Below are 18,277 nucleotides of genomic sequence, written 5' to 3'. Positions count from 1 at the left end.
ACCATTGAAGCTTTAAGATGTGGAACAAGGAAAAATTTTACAAAACTATATTTTTTTGGCGAGACGAAGTGAGGTAAAATAAATACATTAAGAAAAGATGACGAAGGGACAGATAAATAATTAAGAAAAAAATACTGGTTACTGACGTCGTTGAGGATGACGTCAACGGCTTCTTTCGTACGTCCAGACGCCACCACTAGGCGGGGGATGTGGTCTGAGGGGGCGCCTGCATTCACTTTGGTCTTGTGGTTCCAGTCCAGCAGGGTGTGAGCGTTGGCACCGCCGAAGCCGAACGAGTTGATGCCGACAAGCCCGCCTCTCAGAGGACACTTCTCAGTTACCACCTGCAGACAGAGACCACCAGGCCATCAGGTGCAGCAACAAGAGTGATGATGATCATCATCATCATCATCATTGGACAAAAAAAATTATGCATAGTTATGAAAACTGGACTCTCCTCATACTTTGTTTAATGTGAAAGTAAAATCAAAGAGTGGACATTCCTGAAGAAGCAGTGTCACCTCTGACCTTGAGTCGTCCTTCTTTCAGAGCCTCCACCCCTTCCCGGGGATTATTGTAGTGCAGGTTGGGGGGGATAAAGCCAGTCACCATGGCGATGACCACTTTGGCGATAGAGCACATCCCCGATGCTGGCTCGGTGTGGCCAATGTTGGACTTGACAGAGCCGATGAGCAGAGGTTTGTCTCGACCAGTGCAGTACACCTCATCCAGCGTGACCAGCTCCTCAGTGTCGCCAACCTAGGCAAATATTTCACAGCTCTGCAATTCCTAGTCTTACTATTCTTTACTTCTAAGGAAGTCTCATGTCTCACAAGCTTTTTTATTTTTTATTTAATCATTCGCCCTGAGGCATTAAACGCAAAATATATATATATTATTCCGCAAAATAAAGTCCATTATTTTCAATGACTTTCATCCATCTGTCACAATCCAAATTAGCCGACAATATCAATCCTTGAATTTCGATGTGGAAACTCAATGGCATTAAAAGTAGAGCTATTATCTCTCTGTTTAATCTTGATTGCACTCCCTTATTTGTCACAAATTGATGTTAATTTAATCACACCATGATTCTTTAGTAGCCTTTAATACAGCAATCTTATCATATAAATACAGTATGGTATTTAAGACAATTAAGTTCTTTAATCTTGCACATCAAACAGTGTGCCAACAACAAACATTCGTTTTTACTAGTATGAAGATTGCTGACATTGGTACATACAGTACACTATGAGTTTATTTTCCATTTGCCAATATCTGACGGTCATTTTCAAGAATAAATTCAAACTGAATACTAGCACAGTCTACTATATACAGTCACGAAGCTTAAGTTTTGAGGGTGCTAGAAACAATAGACTGTGACGGTTCTATTTTTCATTGCCTGTAATGAGGCAATATTAGCGATCCAAGTGGTGAGCAACTATCTAATGTTTGCATATTTACTACGTATTGAGCTTCGCGACTGTATATACTAGACTGTGATACTAGGAAAACACAGTAGCTATAACACGAAATTCTGAAGTATGGTAGATCAGAAAATAAGAGAAGTGGAAGTCCATGTGCACCTTAAATTTATATGTTTAATTAATTTAGAATATTTAGGATAAGAGAAAAGACAATAAATTGCTTGTTCTAACCTTCTTCTTAAAAATGAAATGCTGAAGACAAGAAATAACAGGTAAATTTGACCAGAAGTTCGTTCACTCATGTGATCAATAAAATATGTGATTCTTTTCCATGTAATTCTCTAATTATCTGCAGGATCCAAAAGTGGTGTAGCTTACAATAATTTCTGAAAAAGTCTAGTTCTATATCCAGACTATGCTTGATAAGGCACAAAGCCTGGAGTTCACAATAATATCACTACCTTGGTGGCAGTGCCGTGGGCCTCCATAAAGCTGACTGTCGTGGGATTAATGCCGCACTCCTGGTAGAATTCGTCCTGCAAGACTCGCTGTAACTCCTTGCTGGGGAAAGTGATGCCGCGCTCCTTGTAGCCATCACAGTTGGTCTTGGCGTGCACCACACGTGCATACACACGCTTGGCGTCACGTGCCTTCTGCAGGTACATCACGGCGACCGCCTCACTTCGCACGTAGCCATTGGCTGGACACACAGACACACAAGAGTGCAGGCCTTCCTGCTTCAGAGGATAAAGTCTGCCAGTATATGGTGAGATACAGGATGGATCAGGTAACAGTTCCTGTTAACATTCTCTTCTTTCATTTTTATGCACAAATGCATTTTTTTTTTTTCAATTAAAGAGGCTTCTTCCATCACTGTTTACCCCTTTCCTTTACCCTGCTATCCCCAGTATTGTCGAGCTGACAAGGTGTAGTGACTTGATTCTATAGAGCAGACCTCTAATTTTCGACAAAAGCTTCTAAAGATATAAAATCCGTTTTCCCAGCTACCTTCTAACTATTCACTACGAAATTCAATATTGTATGAGCTCTCGCATTATTTCATAGAATTAAAATCCTTAAATGTTTCCTTGAGGCATTTCTACCCTATTCCTCACTTCACTCTTACTTACGATGAAAGAGTAATGGAACAGAGAAAAATTCTCTCCGGCACCGGGATTTAAACCCAGGTTTTCAGCTCTACGTGCTGATGCTTTATCCACTAAGCCACACCGGATACCCATCCCGGTGTCTGACAGATTCGTCTCAGTTTAAGTTCCAACTCTTGGGTTCCCTCTAGTGGCTCTTTCATCATATGATGACGCAGAATATCTGCATGGAAATATCATATGTACTTTGGTACATTAAAATAATATATATGATATCCGTAAATCACTTCGTGATTTAAGACGGCGCTTATTCCGTCGGATCCCGGCCAACTAGTCACTCATAACGAGTGCACCTCCGCACATGTGTAGACTTCAGTCCTACGTTCATAGACATCTATGACATAGTGCAGAGGGCGGCCACTAGAGGGAACCCAAGAGTTGGAACTTAAACTGAGACGATTCTGTCCGACACCGGGATGGATATCCGGTGTGGCTTAGTAGATAAAGCATCAGCACGTAGAGCTGAAAACCCGGATTCAAATTCCGGTGTTGGAGAGAATTTTTCTCTGTTCCATTACTCTTTCATCATATGATGACGCAGAATATCTGCATGGAAATATCATATGTACTTCGGTACATTAAAATAATACAGGGTAAACTGGGGTCTGTTGGACAGTCGGGCATGTTGGACACTCTGTACTTTAACGTGTTACCTCGCCACTTGTGGGCACAACATTCTACTAGAAGTCAATGACGGAAGTGGCCCCACTCGTGGCTACTTCCGTCATTGACTTCTAGCAGAATGTTGTGCCCACAAGTGGCGAGCTAACACGTTAAAGTACAGAGTGTCCAACATGCCCGACTGTCCAACTGACCCTAGTTTACCCTATATCACTCTTACTTGTTACCAATCCAATTACAGTCAAATATACTAAATTCTTAGGTACCTGAATCGACTCTGCTGTATCCTGGAACTCACATGCTAGGAAAATTATAGAAAAGTGGCCAGTTCCTTTTCCCCTCCATTGCATGCATCGCCAATTAGCTATACATTACACTAATCAGACTTCAGATGTACACAAACAATTGTTCTTCCTCTGACATATCGTCAAGTGAGATGTACAGTCTTAGAAAAAAGTTTTGTCGCACAGATACTAGAAAGGCGGCACTGCGCATGATCAGACATACAACGAAACAAAACTAATTTTATTACCTCAACTAGTCGTTCTCTTTGAACCAGGTCGCTTGTCCTCTGATCATGCGCACTGCCTTCTTTCTGGGACTTACAAAGTATCTGTGCAACAAAACTTTTTTCTAAGACTGTACTGCCTGACAGTAGATATACATATGAGTCAGAACCTCAATCAGAGGTAACCGTACTATTGAGGGATATATTTTGATAATATATCATTTTGTTCAAAGTTGCAACCTAAAAGAAAGATGGTTTTAAAGGCCCCATCAACTTAAAAACAAAGTGATATTCAAAGTAAAGGTTCTGTTTAGAGAAATACATAACAGTGAAAACCGCACGTTTCTACAACACTCCGTTCTCTCAAAACTGCGTGTATAATGATACACCAGCTGTAGTCGTGACGTCACAATTCCAGGTAGTTCACTGCGATTCTTCCATAGAGCTTTACTCAGTAGCATTTTGTACGGTGAAGTAACTAATGTCTTATTATTTTATATACAAGTTTGTGTGCTATTCTATCGGAAATGCCTCTCTGTTGTGTTTTTGGGTGTTCTAATACTACAAACATTGATCTTGGAATAAGTATTCATGTATTTCCTAATCACCAATGACCACCAATGAGATTCAAAGCGTGGGTGAATCGAATAAATCGGCATAATTTCAAAACCCACCCGGAATTCCATCGTTTGTTCTGAACTCTTCATTCCAGAAGATTTTGAAATTATATCCCAGCTTAGATTTTAACTTTGCATATGAAAACAAGTAGACTGCTTTAAAAAAAAGTGCAATCCCTTCTTTAAAATTAAAACCGGGTGAAATTAATGGATGTCATCAAAATCAGAGAAAGGAAGTAGATGATAAAACAAGCAAGTGCATGCAGCGAACTTTGTGAGACAATGTACGAAGAAGCAGGGACCAGTGATATCCAAGAACAAACAAGTGATGATGCCAATTTAAACACACATACAAATTGCAATGAATGAGGTGTGCACTGTGAGCTGGGAAGTGAAATTTTCTGACGTATTTCAAACTGTGAAACTTCTGAAAGTGAGGAGGTAAATGATATGGATGTGTCCTTTTGTGAAACAACTAGTACCAGTAGTGACGAGTGCACTGACACCATAGGAGAAGCGGGCGGTTTTATCGAAATATAACAATTTGTTGTCGTTATTGTTTTCTAATCCCAGGCGTTTGACAATAAAGTCATTTGACCTGTTGCACTCCAATATTTTTCAAAGATATCGTCATGGTCTGCCACTGAAGCACAGATTTTGAAGTGTTCCGAATCCATTTAAAAATAAACAAGAGTGCAATATTTTTTATTGTGTGGGAATGTTTACTATCCCTGTTCGCCTTTTGTCCTATATCCAATAAAAATTTCGATGTGTATATTGATACAAATTTATCTGTTAAAGCTTCGAATTTGTTTTAAAAAAATTCAGGTTGTAATAGGTTTTAGAAATTGATTACTTTTTCCTGATCGAGTTATTGAAACAATTATAAATGGTCAACATATTATTGGAGGTAAAGTTATTAAAACCTTATGAAAGGAAGGAACAATTGATAAAATAAAATAAAAAAATGTAAAAATTGAGATGTCTTTTTTAATGTTCAGTGTGTTGGTTGCAAAATATAATAAATTGTGATGAATTTTTTTAAATTAAAAACAATTTCTAATTAATCAAAATACGAAATTTCCCTTCTATCAGCAGTTTGAAAGTTCCTGTATTCATTATCAGGGTCGGGGTATTCGCGATGAATTTCTTTTATTACACTTGAAGGTATGACTTTTCTGTTTCCTCTTCCGAGGAGATTCAAAGAATTAATCCAGTAAACAAACTGTCTGTAAGCTACATAGCGATGTTCCTGTTATTTACCTTCCAGAACCTCTTCCCTTTCAAAATTAGACTCCGTCCTCACCATCATAAAATACCTAGCAATATTCAAGTGTCTTCGTTTAGTGTAACTTTGTGAAATGCATTACGAAATGTAATATACTCAGCACTTCCCTTTACATCTCTTATCACTGCACTTTCACAGGAACAGAAACTCTCTTGATGAGTGGCTGAAGAAACATTCACCACAGAAACACGTCTGTGATTCCTAGCCAGTCTCTATTCTCACTGCTTTCTTCCATATTCTTACAATTTTATCTTTCCTGAGCTCAAATTGATATGGCCTGATTCCAGCCATGATTTGTGAAAATAACTATTCCACATAAGTCACGACATTGGACGCCAGAAACTTACACTAATAATAGGAAGAGATTGACGTGGAAAGAAGCTTACAATTACCATATAAACAAGGGCAGCTCTACAATAAGAACTGCAGAGCTGCAGAACCGCCATTTAAATGGACCTGAAAAAATTAAAAATGTAAAACGTGCTTTTATGTAATCTAGTTCATTGTTTTATTTATTTTTCCAATTCATTCTCCTTCGATTCGAGATTTTACTGTCTGTAGCAGCCTTGAACTGCTCGAGAATTTTAGCTGTAGTGTACTTTTCGGATCTGTGATCGGCAGTTCCTGGAGCTCAACGCAGGGTAGTCGGCAGCAGAAAACTGGTTTTCTTCACCGTCCCATAAGACTGCATTAGAGCTGCAACCGAAGCAGCTCTCTCCGAAAATACAAAAGAACCGCCAACACCCTCATCTCTTTATGACCTGCGTTAGAACACACAGGCTTCTGGACTACTGCATATCATTACAGTTCCAGTGTGTTATAGTACTGTGTGTGGTGTGATGTGATTAGTCAGTGTGTCTAAGGAAGTATTTTATATTAAATATGAATGAAATGAAAACCTAATCGACCAACCCTTTTCGAAGTTAAAAGAGAAATTGCATGTTAACTTAAGAAATTAGGACGTCCTACACAAAATTTAAATATTGAAATTTCCGGAAAAAGTCGAGGAAATCATGTAGCCTACTAGTCATTTTTATACCGAAATGTGTAATGGAAACGATTGGTTTTTTGCTGCGCTCATGAAAACGCTTTCTGTATTCTGTTTAGAGGAGAAAATACATGGACAAACACCGGAGTGAAGGATTTAGCTAATTTGACTTAAAAAACTATAAAAGCATGCGGGGCACATCTCCACTACGTGACTAGTTGTACCAGGTGGGAGAGGTGTAGTGCACGGATGGTTGGAGTACAATTTCGGGTGCACAGTCAACTTCGAGAAGGGGCTGTAATTACACGCGTCATCCGATTTAGATGCAATAAACAGCATGCGTTTGCTAAATACACTATTTTTCATGCAGAACTGCCAACCTCTGTAACCACGGGCTGCTACTGGTATAAACCCAGTTGCTGCTACTCATGGCCGTGGCATACTCGCCACAGTGGAGTTGTGACGTCATTTCTGTATCTCCGGGAATTTTTAACTGTGGATTGTCGCCATTCTATTAATCGTACTACGCTCAGGTTTTCACAGAAACTAATCTCTACACCTACTCTGTTAGAATCATTTTCTAACTAAAAGTACATTTTTTTTAAGTTGACAGGGCCTTTAAGTATGTGATTAGGTCTTATTTTCGGAATACATTGTCATTATAACATCAGTTGAAATGATTTGATTATTCACGTTTCAATAACCGTCATTAGCTTTATGAACCCAATTAACTAAGATAATCAAAGTTCTGTTCGCAGATGATGGATTACGTGATGGTGGGCAACTCACCGTCCCTGTCAAAGGAGCGGCACATGCCCTGGTGACTCAGCACGCCCAGGCGCCAAAACTGGATGGTGACATGTGGGTGTAGGCATATATTGCTTCCAGCTACGATGGCAGCTTCACAGTGTCCATCTCGAATGGCCCTGTACGCATGCTCCATAGCATACGAGCTGGATGAGCAGGCTGTGTCCACCATGTAGCTGGGACCTGCAATGACAACGTGGCATTTATCACAGTTAATACTCAACAACTGCATGTCAAAGTATATCAATCTGCAGTACAAGAATAGGCCTGCTTTTACCAAGAATTTCAAGCCACTGAGATATTCTGTTAGCCATGATGCCCCGAGAGCAGCCACGGAATCCCAGGCCTCCTTCCTGCAGCTTCTCGTAGAACCAAGTCTTCTCGGACTCGCTAAAACATGTGCCCAAGTACATTCCGATTCGTTTTCCTCTCACGTTAGCTGGGCTCACACCTGAAAATACATACGAAATGCTATATACATTATTCAAGAAACACGGGTGCTAGAAAAAAGGCGAGTGGGGATAAAAAGAGAAACCAAGGTCAGGAAGTGATGGAGAAGAAAGCAGTGAAAAGATTAAGGGTGCGAGTGTAAGTGGAAATCTAGGATGTGAAAGTGAAAGCGTGGGGGGGAAAATAAAAGAGGAATAGAAGAAGAAATAAATAGAAAGACAGAGATAGAAATAAGGCAGAGACGAACAGTAAAGAAAGGTCAGAACCTGCGACAGCTGAGGATATAGCAAAGGTATTAGATATGATTAAAAAATGTGGGGATGTGATCAGAAAGTGCTAGTAAAGGAAACTGTAAATGATAGAGAAGTATAGGGGAGAGAGAAAATGAATAAGCTGATGTGTAGAGATAAATATAAGTATTTATAGGAAGTGAGAATAGTGAGAAAGGATTAGGTGTGAGTGGAATAGTGAGAAAGTGAAAGTGAGCGCAAATAGGAATGAGTGAAAATAGTGAAAAAGGGTTAAGAGAAGTGAACAAGTGACAGCATAAAATTAGTACTAACATTTGAACGTTGGAACAGTAAATGAATATAAGAGAAAGATAGGAGAAAAGGTCAAAGAACAAATAGGGCAAATAATTCAATATGACAATTTATAGAGAATAAGTGAAATTGAAATTTTAGTGAATAGTAGTTAGAGGAAAAAGGGGATTTGAAAGGTGTATATAATTTTAGATATATTAGGATTAATTATCAAATAGAGAATAGCAAATGAAATGTAGGAGAAATACTGAAGGGGAGATTGACCAAGTAATATAAAAGGTACATAGTGTAATTGGGAGAATTTGTGTAGACGCGTACTGCAAATAATGTGTTATTGTAATAATATGCTAATGGTGGCACCGGATACAGAACTGTGAGGTACACCCTTACATGTAAAGAAGTGCTGTGACCAAATATATATCATATCATATCATATCATATATCATATCATATCATATATCATATCATATTATATCATATCATATCATATATCATATCATATATCATATCATATCATATCATATCATATCATATCATATATCATATCATATCATATATCATATCATATCATATATCATATCATATCATATCATATCATATATCATATCGTATCATATATCATATATCATATCATATCATATCATATCATATATCATATCATATATCATATATCATATCATATATCATATCATATCATATATCATATCATATCATATCATATCATGTCATATCATATCATATATCATATCATATCATATCATGTCATATCATATCATATATCATATCATATCATATATCATATCATGTCATATATCATATATCATATCATGTCATGTCATGTCATGTCATGTCATGTCATGTCATATCATATCATATATACATTACTTGCAATTGGGCTCAACATAATGGGCCCACCAGATCACCCCCGACTTGTCCTTATAATGGAATCTGTATGTAGCTTAAAACGCTGTACCAGGACACAGTGGAATACAGAAGAGACTACTTCTGAAAGCAGTACAGTTTATGAGCGCAGGAAGTCAGCTGCTTTTGCTTTGCAATAACAGATTAACTTTATGTAGGTGGCATTTATAAGGGAGAAAATTATGATTTAATCTATCATGAAATTAAATATTAATAGCGAATCTAACAAAATTCAGATGTTTGATATGGCAGGGCATGTAGCACGTATGGGCGAATCCAGAAATGCATATAGAGTGTTAGTTGGGAGGCTGGAGGGAAAAAGACCTTTCGGGAGGCCGAGACGTAGCTGGAAGGATAATATTAAAATGGATTTGGGAAAGGTGGGATACGATGATAGAGACTGGATTAATATTGCACAGGAATTAGGTTTTGAGATTTGGTACTTGGAATGTTACATGGAGAAGTTCAAATATCTTGGAGCAACAGTAACAACGCTGTATCAACATCTAGGTTATTTAGCGTCTGAATGAGATGAAGGTAATAATGCCGGTGAAATGAGTCCGAGGTCCAGCACCGAAAGTTATCCAGCATTTGCTCTTATTGGGTTGAGGGAAAACCCCGGAAAAAACCTCAACCAGGTAACTTCCCCCAACTGGGATTCGAACCCGGGCCACCTGGTTTCGCGGCCAGACGTGCTGGCCCATTACTCCACAGGTGTGGACTATTGTCAATATCACCACTGCAAATCTCCCAAGTAAAGAAAATCTATTTCATATAACTACTACTACCACTACTACTACTACTACTATTAATAATAATAATAATAATAATAATAATAATAATAATAGGGGCTATAATAATAATAATAATAATAATAATAATAATAATAATAATAATAATAGGGGCTCTAATAATAATAATAATAATAATAATATTAATAATAATAATAATAATAATAATAACCAACAAAAGTGACACTCCAACAGATGTCCTAAAATTGTTAACATTGGGAACTATTTATAGTACATTCCCTAATAAAGAAGAGCGTCATAACTTCACTGATGGATCCTTACTGTGCAACCAAAATGGAGTAGGTGCTAGTGCTACATGTCCACTTTTCTCGCTTTCTCCTTAGGTTATGGAGCTACAAATTTTGATGGTGAACCTGAAGGCATCTACTTGACACTTCAAAATCTATTGTACTGGATCTCTTATTTTCAACTAGCTAGTTCAGTGACTGTAAAGCAGCTATTACTGCTATCATAACCACTCTGTTACCTAAAACCAAAAAAATAACTGACTGTTGAAAATTTACACACCATCTGATAAAGCTTATCAAAGGAATAGTTTTTCAGTGGGATTATCTGGTAATGAAGCTAAGAAGGGAAGTAAAATCTTACAAAACCCCCACGTCAACTTTATCATTTTCAACAGTTAAAAGATTAATCAAGTCAAAATATCAAGATATAGTATAATACCATTTCCACGATATTTTAAATAATGAAAGATGGGAACGTCTCTTTGAGCCTTTCCAGCCAGCATTTGCGACCAGAAATCAAAATTTTTCTTTCGAACTTCACTAAAATACTACCTAGAAAAAAAATTACTGCTTTCTATAAGCTGGACGAGTACTTCAGGAAAGATGTAACTTTCCCCAACCAGGAATCGAACCCGGGCCACCTGATTTTGCGGCCACAGGTGTCAACTTATTATTTCCTTTGTAATAAATTAGCTATAAACATGTTTATTTTCACTTCGTATTTACAGGATTTAAAGTTCACTGAGTTTACGCTAATTGGCACATACTTAATAGATAATGGTGTGTTTTGTTACGTAATATCTTCAAGGTACGTTTCTTCATTTTTTTTCATAGATTTTTGTATTTACATCTTCATATTTTATTATAACATGTCAATAGTTTCCTATGTTTACATTTTTATTTTTTTGCATAATTTACATTCTTGGTTTGTTTTCTGTACGTAGTTATATTTATTTAAAAATATATTTTAAAAAAGTTTATAACAAATAATTTCGGATAACAGTATTGTTATGGTGACTGGGCAGTCTTAAACTAAAACTGGCTTCTTGGGCATCTGAAATATTTATAGAAAAGCACGATACATAATCACATAAGATAATATTAAAATGTATCCTAGACCTTTCACGTTACTGGCACAGTCTAGTATATACAGTCGCGAAGCTCAATATGTAGTAAATATGCAAACATTAGATAGTTGCTCACCACTAGGATCGCTAATATCGCCTCATTACAGGCAATGCAAAATAGTACCGTCACAGTCTATCGTTTCTAGCACCCTCAAAACTCAAGCTTCGTGACTGTATATAGCAGACTGTGGTTACTGGTGAAACACCATAAAGTCGCGAAACAGTCAATTTCCTAGGCACAAATTTGTTAATTGATTGGAACTTAAGAATACAGCTAGGAACTTACGTCTTTATTGCATTATTGATTTTATTATTTTCGATGCAAGGAATACCTTTATTTATTTATTTACCTTTGTAATATCATTAAAAAAAACATGTTTTCGTAATCATTTTAAATGGCTGTCTTTGTATCTAAGTAGCATACTTACGTCGTATCCTGAAGTATAGCCAATTGATTGCAATAAAACACTATTTTCGAATCCGTAATAATTTACATCACTACTCTGAATCTTTATCTTACCTTTGTGCATAAAGTAATATTAAAAAAATACACGTTAAGTACAACGAAAGCAATGAGCAAGCACAATTACATCAATATCACTTTAGAAACCCCCGCCACCACTCAGCGTTGCCGAACCTACCCATGCCCCAGCTTCTCTGAATCAATGGCTTGCAATAAAATGGTGTTCACACTAATTTAATCATTAATACTAATTACTTGGTTAAAATTGGACATTCAAAGGGAAAGAAGCGGAAAAATTAAACAGAGTACAAAACACAACGCAGAGAAGGAAAACTAAAGAAAAATTAAAAAACGGAAAATAATCATTATCGAGAACATTTGTATCAAAGGGTCTGGACCACATCAAAACATTGTTGCATAGGTTATTCAGAGGTGGCCATGGTTACTATCTATTCTCATAGATGAGATGCGGTACTTCGTATTATGTTTTTATATCCCGCAACATTTGAATGGAGTTCAATTTTTGGGAATTAAAAGTGAAGTACGTATTATTATTTTTTATGGTTACAGTTTGTGTACTGGTAAGTATACCTTGGTTTTAACTACGAATATATTGTGAATGGAGAATAATTCATGCTGGTACAAGATTTTATTAAATAATAGTGATAGATTATGAAATTTGGACGTGTTACTTGGACGTGAGTAGGCTTAAAAAAAAATATATATATATATATATATATATATATATATATATATATATATATATATATATATATATATATATATACCAGTATTTATGTAAATATATAATTGCTAATTACATAATACATTTATTAATAATACATTAAGCCAAGTGTGAAGTAAGCAAGGGTGGCTCATGATTAATATTGTAGGTATGATACTATAGAACTACAAAATCAGAGTTCAAGCGCATGTTAGTAACATGGCTACACTATTTTTAACACATGTTCAATTTTCCAACTCGATATTGTATAATTCACAATGTAGTCTTAAACACACAAAAAAAAAAAAAAAAAAAAAAATACCAATCTCCTGTAGCGTGTATTTATCAAAGTTCTTCGGACAGTGCTTGGTTCACACGAGATAAAATCTGACGTATTTATAACCATTAAGACAGTATTTTTTTTATAGATTTCAAACTAAAAATTTTAATACAATTTTGCTCGTTTTTGTTCCTCTTCGAGATAAAAATTGTTGTATATGAAATATTTAATAGCTTTTTGGGAAAGCAATTAATTTAAATCCCAATATGCTCAGTCAATTTAAGAGAGCAATGTATTATAAATTATTGGTATTTTTCCAGAAAAGCTAGGCCTACACTAAAGAACGCACAATTTTCTTTTTCTTCATTGGCGTCTATGAGATGAAGGCCTATAGCTATATTTTATTATCAACACATGATAGCCTACCGGTATATAATATGTGTCAGAATGCAGTGAAACAATTTTCATCTTTGGTGTAGCTATTCTGAACAATTATCAAATAATTTATAACATTTTGTCTAAAAACAAACAGAAAACAAATCAACCCCCCCTCACAAAAAAAAAACAGAGCGGAGTCTTGAACTCACAGCCTCTCGTTTACGACGCAGCTATGTTACATCTAGACCATGGGTTGAAGATAACACTGCCATTTGAAACATTGACAACAAATTAGTGGAACTCTGCCACTGCATAAGGAATTCGTTCACGTGTAACCCTAAGCTCTCATGATATCAATCTTCATTCTCCGAAGGGGATTTATTGTGCTCGTTAAGTATGTCACAGATGTTGAGCATTTACTTCAAACGACAGATGAGATTTTAAATGAAATCTAAATAAGTTTTTTTAAGTCTTCAGATCCTTAAACTTACTGCACCCTATTAGTTAGCAGTGACATTACATGGCCAGCAAAATAATTTCCCCTTCCCAGTGTTTCCACAAAATCATTTATGATTATTATACCATGAACAGTGATATGATCTATTTCAGTACCTCTATCCTTTTGTAGCAACAATAATTTTGGTCCAAGTTGTTCAGATCTTGAAATTCACGACTACCACACACCTTCTCCTTGAAATGAGAATCTGCAGCAAACTAGAAACTATACGTATCTGCACTATTTGTTTCACCAGGAATATCCATCTACAAAAACACGACAAATTTAACACAATCTTATCTCTTCACCACATTCAAACTGATGATGAAACCATTATTATAATAAATACCGTGGGAAGCAACTTCACGAATGCACAGCCCCTGTAACTGACAACTGTGTACCCCATGCTTTTAGTCTAGTGACCTTCAATGGTAACCATGGCAACCATGACGTCACCTGGCGGCCATGCCTTATCTGGCCTCAATCAGAGGCGTGCACTCTCGAATTTTACACATGAAAATATTACTTTAGGTAGGCTGTATGATGATATTATATATCCGGGAGAAACCCAAACATATGACAGTACGAAATTTTGTCGTAAACGCCTGATAGATAGATTACTTCAAATGGTTCAGAGCAAAATTGTAATGCTACATTTAGACCTGGCCTCCACTTCCTCTCCCCCCCCCCCAAAAAAAACCGCCCTTGAAGGTAAGAAATTCAAGGCGATTAATGTAGGCTAGTGCTTTTTTTTTTATCTTTTTGCACCATGTCAAAATTGCAGACAACCAACATTTTGGAGATAGGGACATGTCCGCTAAAAAAATCCATTATCAAAAGCTAGTTACCACTATTCAGCATAATTTCTCGGCTCTCGTGAAAAACTATTCATGACCGGTAAGAAACAATAACTCTTCTCTTTCCACAATTCAGGATATTTTCATGGCCTTAGAAAGGGTCGACATAATTTTGAATGCAGTATCAGTGGCAGCTGGTCGTTGAAAAATTGATTGGTTTACTTTCGTAAATCACTACTTAATTGAAGACCTCCCCGGAAAAAGGATGTAACATGAAATCATTGAATACAATAAAATCCCTCGTATCCGGCAATACCAAAACAACGGCACTTTTGGCTAAGGCAAAAAAAAGTCATTCATGCGAAAGGGAAGAATCGGACGAAGATATGAGTGTTTTTCGTGGTTCGCACATGCTGTATATTGTGTTTACTCTTTAAATTGTTTACGCCTGAAAACAGACAAAACGCCGTTATGTTCCTGGGAGTAGCTCAGGTAAGTTGCCAAAGACGTTATCTTGGGTCTTACAAACAATGCAAAGAGCAACGAACACAGAGACAGAGATCACACAAAGACGATGTCTAAATTTACCACTTGAACTCGCCCGTTTCGAGGGGATGTTGGATGAGTCTAAATATGAAAGTGTGAAATTCTCTGTTCCTATAGCGCGTAAAAGTTTCATTCGTGTGATTCATGGCTACCACCGCTAAACGTAAGAGGAACGTCCTCACACTGAAGCAAAAGCTTGAACTTGAATTACTCGAAAGAATATACAGAGGATTAGTAGATCCAGGGTAAATTTCAAAACACGTATTCTATCCTTCCCCTCTACCCCCACCACAACAGCCATGCGACTGTAGACTCCTCCATCTATCGCGTTCTCACGCTACATCTCGCTCCACACGAGACACGCGCCATCTCGGAACATCGCGTCGAGATTTGAACATCATGGCGGGGTGATGGACCTGTAAGCCCAGATGATGATCCGACGTGTAGCACATTATGAACAAAGAAGCGGGGTGTCGGGGCTACAAGATCCAAATTAATGGACGAATACGATAAAGAAACAAGGCAGTCAACTTCAGTGATTCATAAGTAACACTGAATCTACGAAAGTTGCGGAAAATCGGAAAATTACATCCACTGCGAAGAATTTGATCGTGTTCTATATGAATGGTTCGCAATTAAAAGATCTGAGGAAATGTGCATTTCTGGGCCGATGCTACAAGAAAAAGTCAAGGAACTGCACCAGAAAATGAAACTGCAAGGTGAGTGTGGATTTTTCGTTGGGTGGCTTAGCAGATTCAAAGAGAGACATGGAATCTGAAAACTAGACTTGGCCGGTGAACAACGGAGTGCTGACGAAGTGTCCGCGGATCAGTTTATTAATCAGTTCCAGAAAATTGTGTCTGAGAGTAATGTTAGTGTGGAACAAATACACGACAGGTTTGAATCTCAAGTGACACCAATAAGGCAACTACGCCAGGAGATACGGTAATGGGATAGGGTGTCACATCACTGACTAGAAACATATTTTACTAATCAGACTTCAGATGCATACAAACAATTGTTCTTCCTCTGACACATATTGTCAAGTGAGATGTACTGTCTGATAGCAGATGCACATATCAGGCACAACCTCAATCAGAGGTATGCTAAATGTCTGGATTAAAACTTCTATTAGTCTTCATAAAATTTAAAGGAATGGAGTTAGGTGAATATTCAACCAACGAACATCACACAACCATAAAGACTCAGAACTTGAAAGTAAGACGGAAGGAGGATGACATGTGCTATGTATCATTTCAGGTTAAACCTGCATACCAACTGGGAAAGTGTCAAGTAGTAGTAGTAGTAGTAGTAGTAGTAGTAGTAGTAGTAATAGTAGTAGTAGTAGTAGTAATTTATTCACCATAAAGATCTTTACAAATCATGGCTTCGTCAATCTTATTTCTAAGTCTTAATCTAGTTTCTGATTATACCATGGACATATTTATGAATTTGCAGCTTTGTTATTGCAGGACATCTGCTGACATGATACAAGAGACCTTTAAGGGATCTAAGCAGTTCAGTACGCCTACATGAAGCTGGACAATACTTCACATGGTACTGGTATGTAACATCACTGTTCTGAAATAATTCAGAATTATTTTTGGCACTTAGCACCTTTGTTACTTCAAGGCCTCAATTTTCGTATCTTGTTAACTTTATTCGTATGTGCTTATGTATACATTTTGCTGGTTGAATGGCAGGGAAGGCCGTATGGCCTTAACTCCAACAGCTAAAGTGAAATATAATATATTATTATTATTATTATTATTATTATTATTATTATTATTATTATTATTATTATGTCTTAGGAACTGGTCCAGGAAGCATAACACAATGGGAATTTCAATGAACCAACAATATTTTTTACATCAACTACTGGTACTGGTATTTTTTGCAGATGACTCACACCAATTTTCAGTAAAAAAATGGTGAAGTGTCCATAAATTTTGTTTGATCTACACAAAAGTTTTACTGCATGTTAGTAATGAACCAATAAGAATAGCTTATTAATTTTTTTATCTTAAGATAAATACTTATTTTTAAACATTCAAATATGGAAAAAGATTGACACATAAAATGAGTAAACTTTACAATTTTTGGTCTGATATATTCTCCATAACATGAAAAAGATTAGTAAGTTCTATATATAAGTAAGATTAGTAATTTCTAACTTATTAAGTTACAGTAGGCCTAATTGAAATAATTACAAAGTACAAATAAATTAATATAAACAATTACAGCAGAACTGTATAGAAGTAATGTAAAAAATTAACCTTTCAGAGCCATAAGTATCTTAGAATAATTATTCTTTGGTGCTGTGGCGTTATCCTCCTGTGGACTGTCTTCTTGATATTTATTGGCATGGTTAAATATTATGCTCTATGTATATAGAGAGCTTAAAAAGCTAGTGAAGTACTGAATCGGAATCACCAGTCTTTAAATAACAGTTATGAGCAGTTGAAATCTAGAATTATTCCCATTAATATTATTTCCCGATTCTGATATTTCATTTAATATTTAAAATAATAAGAATAATAATAATAATCAATGTCACACTGGTAATTTCGATGGTGATTTGTGCGGTAATAAAATTTTCTTTATAAACACCTCTGGGATAAGTCCCTTTAGCCCTTAATGACACATAGCACTTGCATATTACAAACCAACAAACACTTTAATACCTATAAGCCCACTTATACGTTATTTTTCACCATTCCTGATACAATTATGTTACATTGGTGTCGTCATTATCCTTAAAAATTTTAAAAATGAAATTAATTGTACCTAATTCATATCATAAAGATGTGGACTACTTACAATTGAAGACTTCAAGTAAATGAAGATGTAAGTACCATTTCTAAACTTTCGAAGAAAATGAGTCAGATTCATAATATACATTTTAGAGTACTGACACACACAATTTCTGCCATTTATGAACGTCTAATAAAACAATAGAGGAGCGAATCTGGACTTCGATTCTTATTTATGTTGCAGGGCTGTGTACTGTGCCCCAAAGAAAGGATGGGCTGACTCTTATTGGTGCGAAGTCCATGCTCTGTAGCGGATTCACATGATAACATTCTTCGTCA

At 36.5% G+C, this 18,277-nt stretch overlaps 1 pseudogene; it reads right to left on the bottom strand.

The window, feature by feature from the left end:
- The window catches only part of LOC138709937 (fatty acid synthase-like), a 64,134-nt pseudogene extending 51,988 nt beyond the window's left edge, over nucleotides 1–12,146 (bottom strand).
- Nucleotides 12,147–18,277: the final 6,131 nt, after the last annotated feature.

Source organism: Periplaneta americana, chromosome 12, assembly GCF_040183065.1.
Source record: "Periplaneta americana isolate PAMFEO1 chromosome 12, P.americana_PAMFEO1_priV1, whole genome shotgun sequence".
NCBI lineage: Eukaryota > Metazoa > Arthropoda > Insecta > Blattodea > Blattidae > Periplaneta > Periplaneta americana.
The sequence above is the reverse complement of the archived record's forward strand: the minus strand, read 5'-3'. Positions and strand labels throughout refer to the sequence as shown.